The sequence below is a fragment of the Tribolium castaneum genome, chromosome 7 (genome assembly GCF_031307605.1).
Source record: "Tribolium castaneum strain GA2 chromosome 7, icTriCast1.1, whole genome shotgun sequence".
Lineage (NCBI taxonomy): Eukaryota > Metazoa > Arthropoda > Insecta > Coleoptera > Tenebrionidae > Tribolium > Tribolium castaneum.
This window is the reverse complement of record NC_087400.1, coordinates 11,160,724-11,174,991: the sequence shown is the minus strand read 5'-3', so window position 1 is coordinate 11,174,991 and position 14,268 is coordinate 11,160,724.

The window sequence follows — 14,268 nt, the reverse complement described above, 5'->3', positions numbered from 1 at the left end:
AAATTGTATTACATTTTTGTTCAGTAACTGTAACAGTTTTCACTTTGGTTTTTTGCTTATATCTCGAAAACCGTTACTCCTATCAAATTTTATCTTTTTTTTAAAATTAAAGCGGATAAAATTTCCTACAAAATAGTTATTTGCAAATTTCCTGTAGGACGAACCATAGGCGAGTTATAGAGTTGGATATAAATAATCTTTAACAAAAATTTGCTTTAAAATAAAATGTTTGAAAAACCGAAATTAAACTAAATTAATTGGGTCTAACACTTTAGTAGAGAAAAAAGGAGAAGACATAAAAATCACCAAAGTCTTTAAAGTTGTTTTTAGTCGTCATATTAATAACAATAACATTAATAATAATAATACTTATAGTACTAAATTTGCTTATATGCATGCGCTTAATTAAGGTAACAGTTTTTTGGTTTCTTGCTTATATCTCGAAAACAGTTACTCCTATCAATTTTTATCTCTTTACTAAAATTAAAGCTGACAAAATTTCCTACAAAATAGTTATTTGCATTTTTCATGTAGGACTAACCATAAGCGAGATATATGATTGAAAATAATTAATATTAAAAAAAAAGGGCTTTAACAGAAAATGTCTTGTGATTTAAAATACACTTAATTTATTGGGTCTAACACTTTATTAGAGGAAAAGGGAGGTGACATAAAAGTCACTGAAGTCTTTAGAGTCGTTTTTAAATGCTGCATCTTCGACTTCGTCTCAAACATTGAAAATTGTATTACATTTTTGTTCAGTAACTGTAACAGTTTTCACTTTGGTTTTTTGCTTATATCTCGAAAACCGTTACTCCTATCAAATTTTATCTTTTTTTCAAAATTAAAGCGGATAAAATTTCCTACAAAATAGTTATTTGCAAATGTCCTGTAGGACGAACCATAGGCGAGTTATAGAGTTGGATATAAATAATCTTTAACAAAAATTTGCTTTAAAATAAAATGTTTGAAAAACCGAAATTAAACTAAATTAATTGGGTCTAACACTTTAGTAGAGAAAAAAGGAGAAGACATAAAAATCACCAAAGTCTTCAAAGTTGTTTTTAGTCGTCATATTAATAACAATAACATTAATAATAATAATACTAATAGTACTAAATTTGCTTATATACAAGCGCTTAATTAAGGTAACAGTTTTTGGTTTCTTGCTTATATCTCGAAAACAGTTACTCCTATCAATTTTTATCTTTCTTTAAAAATTAAAGCTGATAAAATTTCCTACAAAATAGTTATTTGCATTTCTTTTGTAGGACCAACCATAAGCGAGTTATAGAGTTGGATATAAATATTCTTTAACAAAAATTTGCTTTAAAATAAAATGTTTGAATAACTGAAATTAAACTAAATTAATTGGGTCTAACACTTTAGTAGAGGAAAAAGGAGAAGACATAAAAGTCACTAAAGGTTTCAGAGTCGTCTTTAGTCGTCATATTAATAACAATAACATTAATAATAATAATACTAATAGTACTAAATTTGTTTATATGCAAACGCTTAATTTAGGTAACAGTTGTTTGGTTTCTTGCTTATATCTCGAAAACAGTTACTCCTATCAATTTTTATCTCTTTACTAAAACTAAAGCTGACAAAATTTCCTACAAAATAGTTATTTGCATTTTTCATGTAGGACTAACCATAAGCGAGATAGATGATTGAAAATAATTAATATTTAAAAAAAAAGTGCTTTAACAGAAAATGTCTTGTGATTTAAAATACACTTAATTTATTGGGTCCAACAATTTATTAAAGGAAAAAGGAGGTGACATAAAAGTCACTGAAGTCTTTAGAGTCGTTTTTAAATGCTGCATCTTCGACTTCGTCTCAAACATTGAAAATTGTATTACATTTTTGTTCAGTAACTGTAACAGTTTTCACTTTGGTTTTTTGCTTATATCTCGAAAACCGTTACTCCTATCAAATTTTATCTTTTTTTTTAAAATTAAAGCGGATAAAATTTCCTACAAAATAGTTATTTGCAAATTTCCTGTAGGACGAACCATAGGCGAGTTATAGAGTTGGATATAAATAATCTTTAACAAAAATTTGCTTTAAAATAAAATGTTTGAAAAACCGAAATTAAACTAAATTAATTGGGTCTAACACTTTAGTAGAGAAAAAAGGAGAAGACATAAAAATCACCAAAGTTTTCAAAGTTGTTTTTAGTCGTCATATTAATAACAATAACATTAATAATAATAATACTAATAGTACTAAATTTGCTTATATGCAAACGCTTAATTAAGGTAAGAGTTTTTTGGTTTCTTGCTTATATCTCGAAAACAGTTACTCCTATCAATTTTTATCTTTTTAGTAATAATAAAGCTGATAAAATTTGCAACAAAATAGTTATTTGCATTTTTCTTGTAGGATCAACCATAAGCGAGTTATAGAGTTGGATATTAATAATATTCAACAAAAATTTGCTTTAAAATAAAATGTTTGAAAAACTGAAATTAAACTAAATTAATTGGGTCTAGCATTTTAGTAGAGGAAAAAGGAGGAGACATAAAAGTCACTAAAGTTTTCAGAGTCGTCTTTAGTCGTCATATTAATAACAATAACATTAATAATAATAATACTTATGGTACTAAATTTGCTTATATGCATGCGCTTAATTAAGGTAACAGTTTTTTGGTTTCTTGCTTATATCTCGAAAACAGTTACTCCTATCAATTTTTATCTTTCTTTAAAAATTAAAGCTGATAAAATTTCATACAAAATAGTTATTTGCATTTCTTTTGTAGGACCAACCATAAGCGAGTTATAGAGTTGGATATAAATAATCTTTAACAAAAATTTGCTTTAAAATAAAATGTTTGAAAAACCGAAATTAAACTAAATTAATTGGGTCTAACACTTTAGTAGAGAAAAAAGGAGAAGACATAAAAATCACCAAAGTTTTCAAAGTTGTTTTTAGTCGTCATATTAATAACAATAACATTAATAATAATAATACTAATAGTACTAAATTTGCTTATATGCAAACGCTTAATTAAGGTAACAGTTGTTTGGTTTCTTGCTTATATCTCGAAAACAGTTACTCTTATCAATTTTTATCTCTTTACAAAAATTAAAGCTGACAAAATTTCCTACAAAATAGTTATTTGCATTTTTCATGTAGGACTAACCATAAGCGAGATATATGATCGAAAATAATTAATATTTAAAAAAACAGTGCTTTAACAGAAAATGTCTTGTGATTTAAAATACACTTAATTTATTGGGTCTAACACTTTATTAGAGGAAAAAGGAGGTGACATAAAAGTCACTGAAGTCTTTAGAGTCGTTTTTAAATGCTGCATCTTCGACTTCGTCTCAAACATTGAAAACTGTATTACATTTTTGTTCAGTAACTGTAACAGTTTTCACTTTGGTTTTTTGCTTATATCTCGAAAACCGTTACTCCTATCAAATTTTATCTTTTTTTCAAAATTAAAGCGGATAAAATTTCCTACAAAATAGTTATTTGCAAATTTCCTGTAGGACGAACCATAGGCGAGTTATAGAGTTGGATATAAATAATTTTTAACAAAAATTTGCTTTAAAATAAAATGTTTGAAAAACTGAAATTAAACTAAATTAATTGGGTCTAGCATTTTAGTAGAGGAAAAAGGAGGAGACATAAAAGTCACTAAAGTTTTCAGAGTCGTCTCTAGTCGTCATATTAATAACAATAACATTAATAATAATAATACTTATAGTACTAAATTTGCTTATATGCATGCGCTTAATTAAGGTAACAGTTTTTTGGTTTCTTGCTTATATCTCGAAAACAGTTACTCCTATCAATTTTTATCTTTCTTTAAAAATTAAAGCTGATAAAATTTCATACAAAATAATTGTTTGCATTTCTTTTGTAGGACCAACCATAAGCGAGTTATAGAGTTGGATATAAATAATCTTTAACAAAAATTTGCTTTAAAATAAAATGTTTGAAAAACTGAAATTAAACTAAATTAATTGGGTCTAGCATTTTAGTAGAGGAAAAAGGAGGAGACATAAAAGTCACTAAAGTTTTCAGAGTCGTCTCTAGTCGTCATATTAATAACAATAACATTAATAATAATAATACTTATAGTACTAAATTTGCTTATATGCATGCGCTTAATTAAGGTAACAGTTTTTTGGTTTCTTGCTTATATCTCGAAAACGGTTACTCCTATCAATTTTTACCTTTCTTTAAAAATTAAAGCTGATAAAATTTCATACAAAATAATTGTTTGCATTTCTTTTGTAGGACCAACCATAAGCGAGTTATAGAGTTGGATATAAATAATCCAATCTTTACAGTTTCGCCGTATTTGTATTATAATTAAATTTCTGTATAATTTAATTAATAATAACATCGACTGTTCTTGGCTATTAAATATGTTAAATTTTGCTGTTCCACGTTTAAACTCCAGACAAGCCACGACATTTTATCCAGTAGCGAGAAGGACCAATGTAGCTGATAAGTCTCCTATCGTATTAATGACTACCCTATTTAATAATGTATGTAAAGATTGTGACATCAACTGTGATTCTTGGCTGAAGATTGTATCGTCCTTATCATTAGTGTAGTATTAGTGTAGTTCTAAGTTATTTTGTATATTTACTGTAAATGGGTTTCCTGTTGTAAATAAAGGCTTATTATTATTATTATTATTATTATAATCTTTAACAAAAATTTGCTTTAAAATAAAATGTTTGAAAAACCGAAATTAAACTAAATTAATTGGGTCTAACACTTTAGTAGAGAAAAAAGGAGAAGACATAAAAATCACCAAAGTCTTCAAAGTTGTTTTTAGTCGTCATATTAATAACAATAACATTAATAATAATAATACTAATAGTACTAAATTTGCTTATATGCAAACGCTTAATTAAGGTAACAGTTGTTTGGTTTCTTGCTTATATCTCGAAAACAGTTACTCTTATCAATATTTATCTCTTTACTAAAATTAAAGCTGACAAAATTTTCTACAAAATAGTTATTTGCATTTTTCATGTAGGACTAACCATAAGCGAGATATATGATTGAAAATAATTAATATTTAAAAAAACCGTGCTTTAACAGAAAATGTCTTGTGATTTAAAATACACTTAATTTATTGGGTCCAACACTTTATTAGAGGAAAAAGGAGGTGACATAAAAGTCACTGAAGTCTTTAGAGTCGTTTTTAAATGCTGCATCTTCGACTTCGTCTCAAACATTGAAAACTGTATTACATTTTTGTTCAGTAACTGTAACAGTTTTCACTTTGGTTTTTTGCTTATATTTCGAAAACCGTTACTCCTATCAAATTTTATCTTTTTTTCAAAATTAAAGCGGATAAAATTTCCTACAAAATAGTTATTTGCAAATGTCCTGTAGGACGAACCATAGGCGAGTTATAGAGTTGGATATAAATAATCTTTAACAAAAATTTGCTTTAAAATAAAATGTTTGAAAAACCGAAATTAAACTAAATTAATTGGGTCTAACACTTTAGTAGAGAAAAAAGGAGAAGACATAAAAATCACCAAAGTCTTCAAAGTTGTTTTTAGTCGTCATATTAATAACAATAACATTAATAATAATAATACTAATAGTACTAAATTTTCTTATATGCAAGCGCTTAATTAAGGTAAGAGTTTTTTGGTTTCTTGCTTATATCTCGAAAACAGTTACTCCTATCAATTTTTATCTTTTTACTAATAATAAAGCTGATAAAATTTGCAACAAAATAGTTATTTGCATTTTTCTTGTAGGATCAACCATAAGCGAGTTATAGAGTTGGATATTAATAATCTTTAACAAAAATTTGCTTTAAAATAAAATGTTTGAAAAACTGAAATTAAACTAAATTAATTGGGTCTAGCATTTTAGTAGAGGAAAAAGGAGGAGACATAATAGTCACTAAAGTTTTCAGAGTCGTCTCTAGTCGTCATATTAATAACAATAACATTAATAATAATAATACTTATAGTACTAAATTTGCTTATATGCATGCGCTTAATTAAGGTAACAGTTTTTTGGTTTCTTGCTTATATCTCGAAAACAGTTACTCCTATCAATTTTTATCTTTCTTTAAAAATTAAAGCTGATAAAATTTCATACAAAATAATTGTTTGCATTTCTTTTGTAGGACCAACCATAAGCGAGTTATAGAGTTGGATATAAATAATCTTTAACAAAAATTTGCTTTAAAATAAAATGTTTGAAAAACTGAAATTAAACTAAATTAATTGGGTCTAGCATTTTAGTAGAGGAAAAAGGAGGAGACATAAAAGTCACTAAAGTTTTCAGAGTCGTCTCTAGTCGTCATATTAATAACAATAACATTAATAATAATAATACTTATAGTACTAAATTTGCTTATATGCATGCGCTTAATTAAGGTAACAGTTTTTTGGTTTCTTGCTTATATCTCGAAAACAGTTACTCCTATCAATTTTTATCTTTCTTTAAAAATTAAAGCTGATAAAATTTCATACAAAATAATTGTTTGCATTTCTTTTGTAGGACCAACCATAAGCGAGTTATAGAGTTGGATATAAATAATCTTTAACAAAAATTTGCTTTAAAATAAAATGTTTGAAAAACCGAAATTAAACTAAATTAATTGGGTCTAACACTTTAGTAGAGAAAAAAGGAGAAGACATAAAAATCACCAAAGTCTTCAAAGTTGTTTTTAGTCGTCATATTAATAACAATAACATTAATAATAATAATACTAATAGTACTAAATTTGCTTATATGCAAACGCTTAATTAAGGTAACAGTTGTTTGGTTTCTTGCTTATATCTCGAAAACAGTTACTCTTATCAATATTTATCTTTTTACTAAAATTAAAGCTGACAAAATTTCCTACAAAATAGTTATTTGCATTTTTCATGTAGGACTAACCATAAGCGAGATATATGATTGAAAATAATTAATATTTAAAAAAACCGTGCTTTAACAGAAAATGTCTTGTGATTTAAAATACACTTAATTTATTGGGTCCAACACTTTATTAGAGGAAAAAGGAGGTGACATAAAAGTCACTGAAGTCTTTAGAGTCGTTTTTAAATGCTGCATCTTCGACTTCGTCTCAAACATTGAAAACTGTATTACATTTTTGTTCAGTAACTGTAACAGTTTTCACTTTGGTTTTTTGCTTATATTTCGAAAACCGTTACTCCTATCAAATTTTATCTTTTTTTCAAAATTAAAGCGGATAAAATTTCCTACAAAATAGTTATTTGCAAATGTCCTGTAGGACGAACCATAGGCGAGTTATAGAGTTGGATATAAATAATCTTTAACAAAAATTTGCTTTAAAATAAAATGTTTGAAAAACCGAAATTAAACTAAATTAATTGGGTCTAACACTTTAGTAGAGAAAAAAGGAGAAGACATAAAAATCACCAAAGTCTTCAAAGTTGTTTTTAGTCGTCATATTAATAACAATAACATTAATAATAATAATACTAATAGTACTAAATTTGCTTATATGCAAGCGCTTAATTAAGGTAAGAGTTTTTTGGTTTCTTGCTTATATCTCGAAAACAGTTACTCCTATCAATTTTTATCTTTTTACTAATAATAAAGCTGATAAAATTTGCAACAAAATAGTTATTTGCATTTTTCTTGTAGGATCAACCATAAGCGAGTTATAGAGTTGGATATTAATAATATTCAACAAAAATTTGCTTTAAAATAAAATGTTTGAAAAACTGAAATTAAACTAAATTAATTGGGTCTAGCATTTTAGTAGAGGAAAAAGGAGGAGACATAAAAGTCACTAAAGTTTTCAGAGTCGTCTTTAGTCGTCATATTAATAACAATAACATTAATAATAATAATACTTATGGTACTAAATTTGCTTATATGCATGCGCTTAATTAAGGTAACAGTTTTTTGGTTTCTTGCTTATATCTCGAAAACAGTTACTCCTATCAATTTTTATCTTTCTTTAAAAATTAAAGCTGATAAAATTTCATACAAAATAGTTATTTGCATTTCTTTTGTAGGACCAACCATAAGCGAGTTATAGAGTTGGATATAAATAATCTTTAACAAAAATTTGCTTTAAAATAAAATGTTTGAAAAACCGAAATTAAACTAAATTAATTGGGTCTAACACTTTAGTAGAGAAAAAAGGAAAAGACATAAAAATCACCAAAGTCTTCAAAGTTGTTTTTAGTCGTCATATTAATAACAATAACATTAATAATAATAATACTAATAGTACTAAATTTGCTTATATGCAAACGCTTAATTAAGGTAACAGTTGTTTGGTTTCTTGCTTATATCTCGAAAACAGTTACCTTTATCAATTTTTATCTTTTTACTAAAATTAAAGCTGACAAAATTTCCTACAAAATAGTTATTTGCATTTTTCATGTAGGACTAACCATAAGCGAGATATATGATTGAAAATAATTAATATTTAAAAAAAAAGTGCTTTAACAGAAAATGTCTTGTGATTTAAAATACACTTAATTTATTGGGTCCAACACTTTATTAGAAGAAAAAGGAGGTGACATAAAAGTCACTGAAGTCTTTAGAGTCGTTTTTAAATGCTGCATCTTCGACTTCGTCTCAAACATTGAAAACTGTATTACATTTTTGTTCAGTAACTGTAACAGTTTTCACTTTGGTTTTTTGCTTATATTTCGAAAACCGTTACTCCTATCAAATTTTATCTTTTTTTCAAAATTAAAGCGGATAAAATTTCCTACAAAATAGTTATTTGCAAATGTCCTGTAGGACGAACCATAGGCGAGTTATAGAGTTGGATATAAATAATCTTTAACAAAAATTTGCTTTAAAATAAAATGTTTGAAAAACCGAAATTAAACTAAATTAATTGGGTCTAACACTTTAGTAGAGAAAAAAGGAGAAGACATAAAAATCACCAAAGTCTTCAAAGTTGCTTTTAGTCGTCATATTAATAACAATAACATTAATAATAATAATACTAATAGTACTAAATTTGCTTATATGCAAGCGCTTAATTAAGGTAAGAGTTTTTTGGTTTCTTGCTTATATCTCGAAAACAGTTACTCCTATCAATTTTTATTTTTTTACTAATAATAAAGCTGATAAAATTTGCAACAAAATAGTAATTTGCATTTTTCTTGTAGGATCAACCATAAGCAAGTTATAGAGTTGGATATTAATAATATTCAACAAAAATTTGCTTTAAAATAAAATGTTTGAAAAACTGAAATTAAACTAAATTAATTGGGTCTAGCATTTTAGTAGAGGAAAAAGGAGGAGACATAAAAGTCACTAAAGTTTTCAGAGTCGTCTTTAGTTGTCATATTAATAACAATAACATTAATAATAATAATACTTATAGTACTAAATTTGCTTATATGCATGCGCTTAATTAAGGTAACAGTTTTTTGGTTTCTTGCTTATATCTCGAAAACAGTTACTCCTATCAATTTTTATCTCTTCACTAAAATTAAAGCTGACAAAATCTCCTACAAAATAGTTATTTGCATTTTTCATGTAGGACTAACCATAAGCGAGATATATGATTGAAAATAATTAATATTTAAAAAAAAAGTGCTTTAACAGAAAATGTCTTGTGATTTAAAATACACTTAATTTATTGGGTCTAACACTTTATTAGACGAAAAAGGAGGTGACATAAAAGTCACTGAAGTCTTTAGAGTCGTTTTTAAATGCTGCATCTTCGACTTCGTCTCAAACATTGAAAACTGTATTACATTTTTGTTCAGTAACTGTAACAGTTTTCACTTTGGTTTTTTACTTATATCTCGAAAACCGTTACTCCTATCAAATTTTATCTTTTTTTCAAAATTAAAGCGGATAAAATTTCCTACAAAATAGTTATTTGCAAATTTCCTGTAGGACGAACCATAGGCGAGTTATAGAGTTGGATATAAATAATTTTTAACAAAAATTTGCTTTAAAATAAAATGTTTGAAAAACTGAAATTAAACTGAATTAATTATGTCTAGCATTTTAGTAGAGGAAAAAGGAGGAGACATAAAAGTCACTAAAGTTTTCAGAGTCGTCTTTAGTCGTCATATTAATAACAATATCATTAATAATAATAATACTTATAGTACTAAATTTGCTTATATGCATGCGCTTAATTAAGGTAACAGTTTTTTGGTTTCTTGCTTATATCTCGAAAACAGTTACTCCTATCAATTTTTATCTTTTTACTAATAATAAAGCTGATAAAATTTGCAACAAAATAGTTATTTGCATTTTTCTTGTAGGATCAACCATAAGCGAATTATAGAGTTGGATATTAATAATATTCAACAAAAATTTGCTTTAAAATAAAATGTTTGAAAAACTGAAATTAAACTAAATTAATTGGGTCTAGCATTTTAGTAGAGGAAAAAGGAGGAGACATAAAAGTCACTAAAGTTTTCAGAGTCGTCTTTAGTTGTCATATTAATAACAATAACATTAATAATAATAATACTTATAGTACTAAATTTGCTTATATGCATGCGCTTAATTAAGGTAACAGTTTTTTGGTTTCTTGCTTATATCTCGAAAACAGTTACTCCTATCAATTTTTATCTCTTCACTAAAATTAAAGCTGACAAAATCTCCTACAAAATAGTTATTTGCATTTTTCATGTAGGACTAACCATAAGCGAGATATATGATTGAAAATAATTAATATTTAAAAAAAAAGTGCTTTAACAGAAAATGTCTTGTGATTTAAAATACACTTAATTTATTGGGTCTAACACTTTATTAGACGAAAAAGGAGGTGACATAAAAGTCACTGAAGTCTTTAGAGTCGTTTTAAAATGCTGCATCTTCGACTTCGTCTCAAACATTGAAAACTGTATTACATTTTTGTTCAGTAACTGTAACAGTTTTCACTTTGGTTTTTTACTTATATCTCGAAAACCGTTACTCCTATCAAATTTTATCTTTTTTTCAAAATTAAAGCGGATAAAATTTCCTACAAAATAGTTATTTGCAAATGTCCTGTAGGACGAACCATGGGCGAGTTATAGAGTTGGATATAAATAATCTTTAACAAAAATTTGCTTTAAAATAAAATGTTTGAAAAACCGAAATTAAACTAAATTAATTGGGTCTAACACTTTAGTAGAGAAAAAAGGAGAAGACATAAAAATCACCAAAGTCTTCAAAGTTGTTTTTAGTCGTCATATTAATAACAATAACATTAATAATAATAATACTAATAGTACTAAATTTGCTTATATGCAAGCGCTTAATTAAGGTAAGAGTTTTTTGGTTTCTTGCTTATATCTCGAAAACAGTTACTCCTATCAATTTTTATCTTTTTACTAATAATAAAGCTGATAAAATTTGCAACAAAATAGTTATTTGCATTTTTCTTGTAGGATCAACCATAAGCGAATTATAGAGTTGGATATTAATAATATTCAACAAAAATTTGCTTTAAAATAAAATGTTTGAAAAACTGAAATTAAACTAAATTAATTGGGTCTAGCATTTTAGTAGAGGAAAAAGGAGGAGACATAAAAGTCACTAAAGTTTTCAGAGTCGTCTTTAGTCGTCATATTAATAACAATAACATTAATAATAATAATACTTATGGTACTAAATTTGCTTATATGCATGCGCTTAATTAAGGTAACAGTTTTTTGGTTTCTTGCTTATATCTCGAAAACAGTTACTCCTATCAATTTTTATCTTTCTTTAAAAATTAAAGCTGATAAAATTTCATACAAAATAGTTATTTGCATTTCTTTTGTAGGACCAACCATAAGCGAGTTATAGAGTTGGATATAAATAATCTTTAACAAAAATTTGCTTTAAAATAAAATGTTTGAAAAACCGAAATTAAACTAAATTAATTGGGTCTAACACTTTAGTAGAGAAAAAAGGAGAAGACATAAAAATCACCAAAGTCTTCAAAGTTGTTTTTAGTCGTCATATTAATAACAATAACATTAATAATAATAATACTAATAGTACTAAATTTGCTTATATGCAAACGCTTAATTAAGGTAACAGTTGTTTGGTTTCTTGCTTATATCTCGAAAACAGTTACTCTTATCAATTTTTATCTCTTTACTCAAATTAAAGCTGACAAAATTTCCTACAAAATAGTTATTTGCATTTTTCATGTAGGACTAACCATAAGCGAGATATATGATTGAAAATAATTAATATTTAAAAAAAAAGTGCTTTAACAGAAAATGTCTTGTGATTTAAAATACACTTAATTTATTGGGTCCAAATAATTAAATAATTTTTAACAAAAATTTGCTTTAAAATAAAATGTTTGAAAAACTGAAATTAAACTAAATTAATTGGGTCTAGCATTTTAGTAGAGGAAAAAGGAGGAGACATAAAAGTCACTAAAGTTTTCAGAGTCGTCTTTAGTCGTCATATTAATAACAATAACATTAATAATAATAATACTTATAGTACTAAATTTGCTTATATGCATGCGCTTAATTAAGGTAACAGTTTTTTGGTTTCTTGCTTATATCTCGAAAACAGTTACTCCTATCAATTTTTATCTTTTTTTAAAAATTAAAGCTGATAAAATTTCATACAAAATAGTTATTTGCATTTCTTTTGTAGGACCAACCATAAGCGAGTTATAGAGTTGGATATAAATAATCTTTAACAAAAATTTGCTTTAAAATAAAATGTTTGAAAAACCGAAATTAAACTAAATTAATTGGGTCTAACACTTTAGTAGAGAAAAAAGGAGAAGACATAAAAATCACCAAAGTCTTCAAAGTTGTTTTTAGTCGTCATATTAATAACAATAACGTTAATAATAATAATACTAATAGTACTAAATTTGCTTATATACAAGCGCTTAATTAAGGTAACAGTTTTTGGTTTCTTGCTTATATCTCGAAAACAGTTACTCCTATCAATTTTTATCTTTCTTTAAAAATTAAAGCTGATAAAATTTCCTACAAAATAGTTATTCGCATTTCTTTTGTAGGACCAACCATAAGCCAGTTATAGAGTTGGATATAAATATTCTTTAACAAAAATTTGCTTTAAAATAAAATGTTTGAATAACTGAAATTAAACTAAATTAATTGGGTCTAACACTTTAGTAGAGGAAAAAGGAGAAGACATAAAAGTCACTAAAGGTTTCAGAGTCGTCTTTAGTCGTCATATTAATAACAATAACATTAATAATAATAATACTAATAGTACTAAATTTGCTTATATGCAAACGCTTAATTAAGGTAACAGTTGTTTGGTTTCTTGCTTATATCTCGAAAACAGTTACTCCTATCAATTTTTATCTCTTTACTAAAATTAAAGCTGACAAAATTTCCTACAAAATAGTTATTTGCATTTTTCATGTAGGACTAACCATAAGCGAGATATATGATTGAAAATAATTAATATTTAAAAAAAAAGTGCTTTAACAGAAAATGTCTTGTGATTTAAAATACACTTAATTTATTGGGTCCAACACTTTATTTGAGGAAAAAGGAGGTGACATAAAAGTCACTGAAGTTTTTAGAGTCGTTTTTAAATGCTGCATCTTCGACTTCGTCTCAAACATTGAAAACTGTATTACATTTTTGTTCAGTAACTGTAACAGTTTTCACTTTGGTTTTTTGCTTATATTTCGAAAACCGTTACTCCTATCAAATTTTATCTTTTTTTCAAAATTAAAGCGGCTAAAATTTCCTACTAAATAGTTATTTGCAAATGTCCTGTAGGACGAACCATAGGCGAGTTATAGAGTTGGATATAAATAATCTTTAACAAAAATATGCTTTAGAATAAAATGTTTGAAAAACCGAAATTAAACTAAATTAATTGGGTCTAACACTTTAGTAGAGAAAAAAGGAGAAGACATAAAAATCACCAAAGTCTTCAAAGTTGTTTTTAGTCGTCATATTAATAACAATAACATTAATAATAATAATACTAATAGTACTAAATTTGCTTATATACAAGCGCTTAATTAAGGTAACAGTTTTTGGTTTCTTGCTTATATCTCGAAAACAGTTACTCCTATCAATTTTTATCTTTTTACTAAAATTAAAACTGACAAAATTTCCTACAAAACAGGTATTTGCATTTTTCATGTAGGACTAACCATAAGCGAGATATATGATTGAAAATAATTAATATTTAAAAAAAAGTGCTTTAACAGAAAATGTCTTGTGATTTAAAATACACTTAATTTATTGGGTCCAACACTTTATTAGAGAAAAAAGGAGGTGACATAAAAGTCACTGAAGTCTTTAGAGTCGTTTTTAAATGCTGCATCTTTGACTTCGTCTCAAACATTGAAAACTGTATTACAT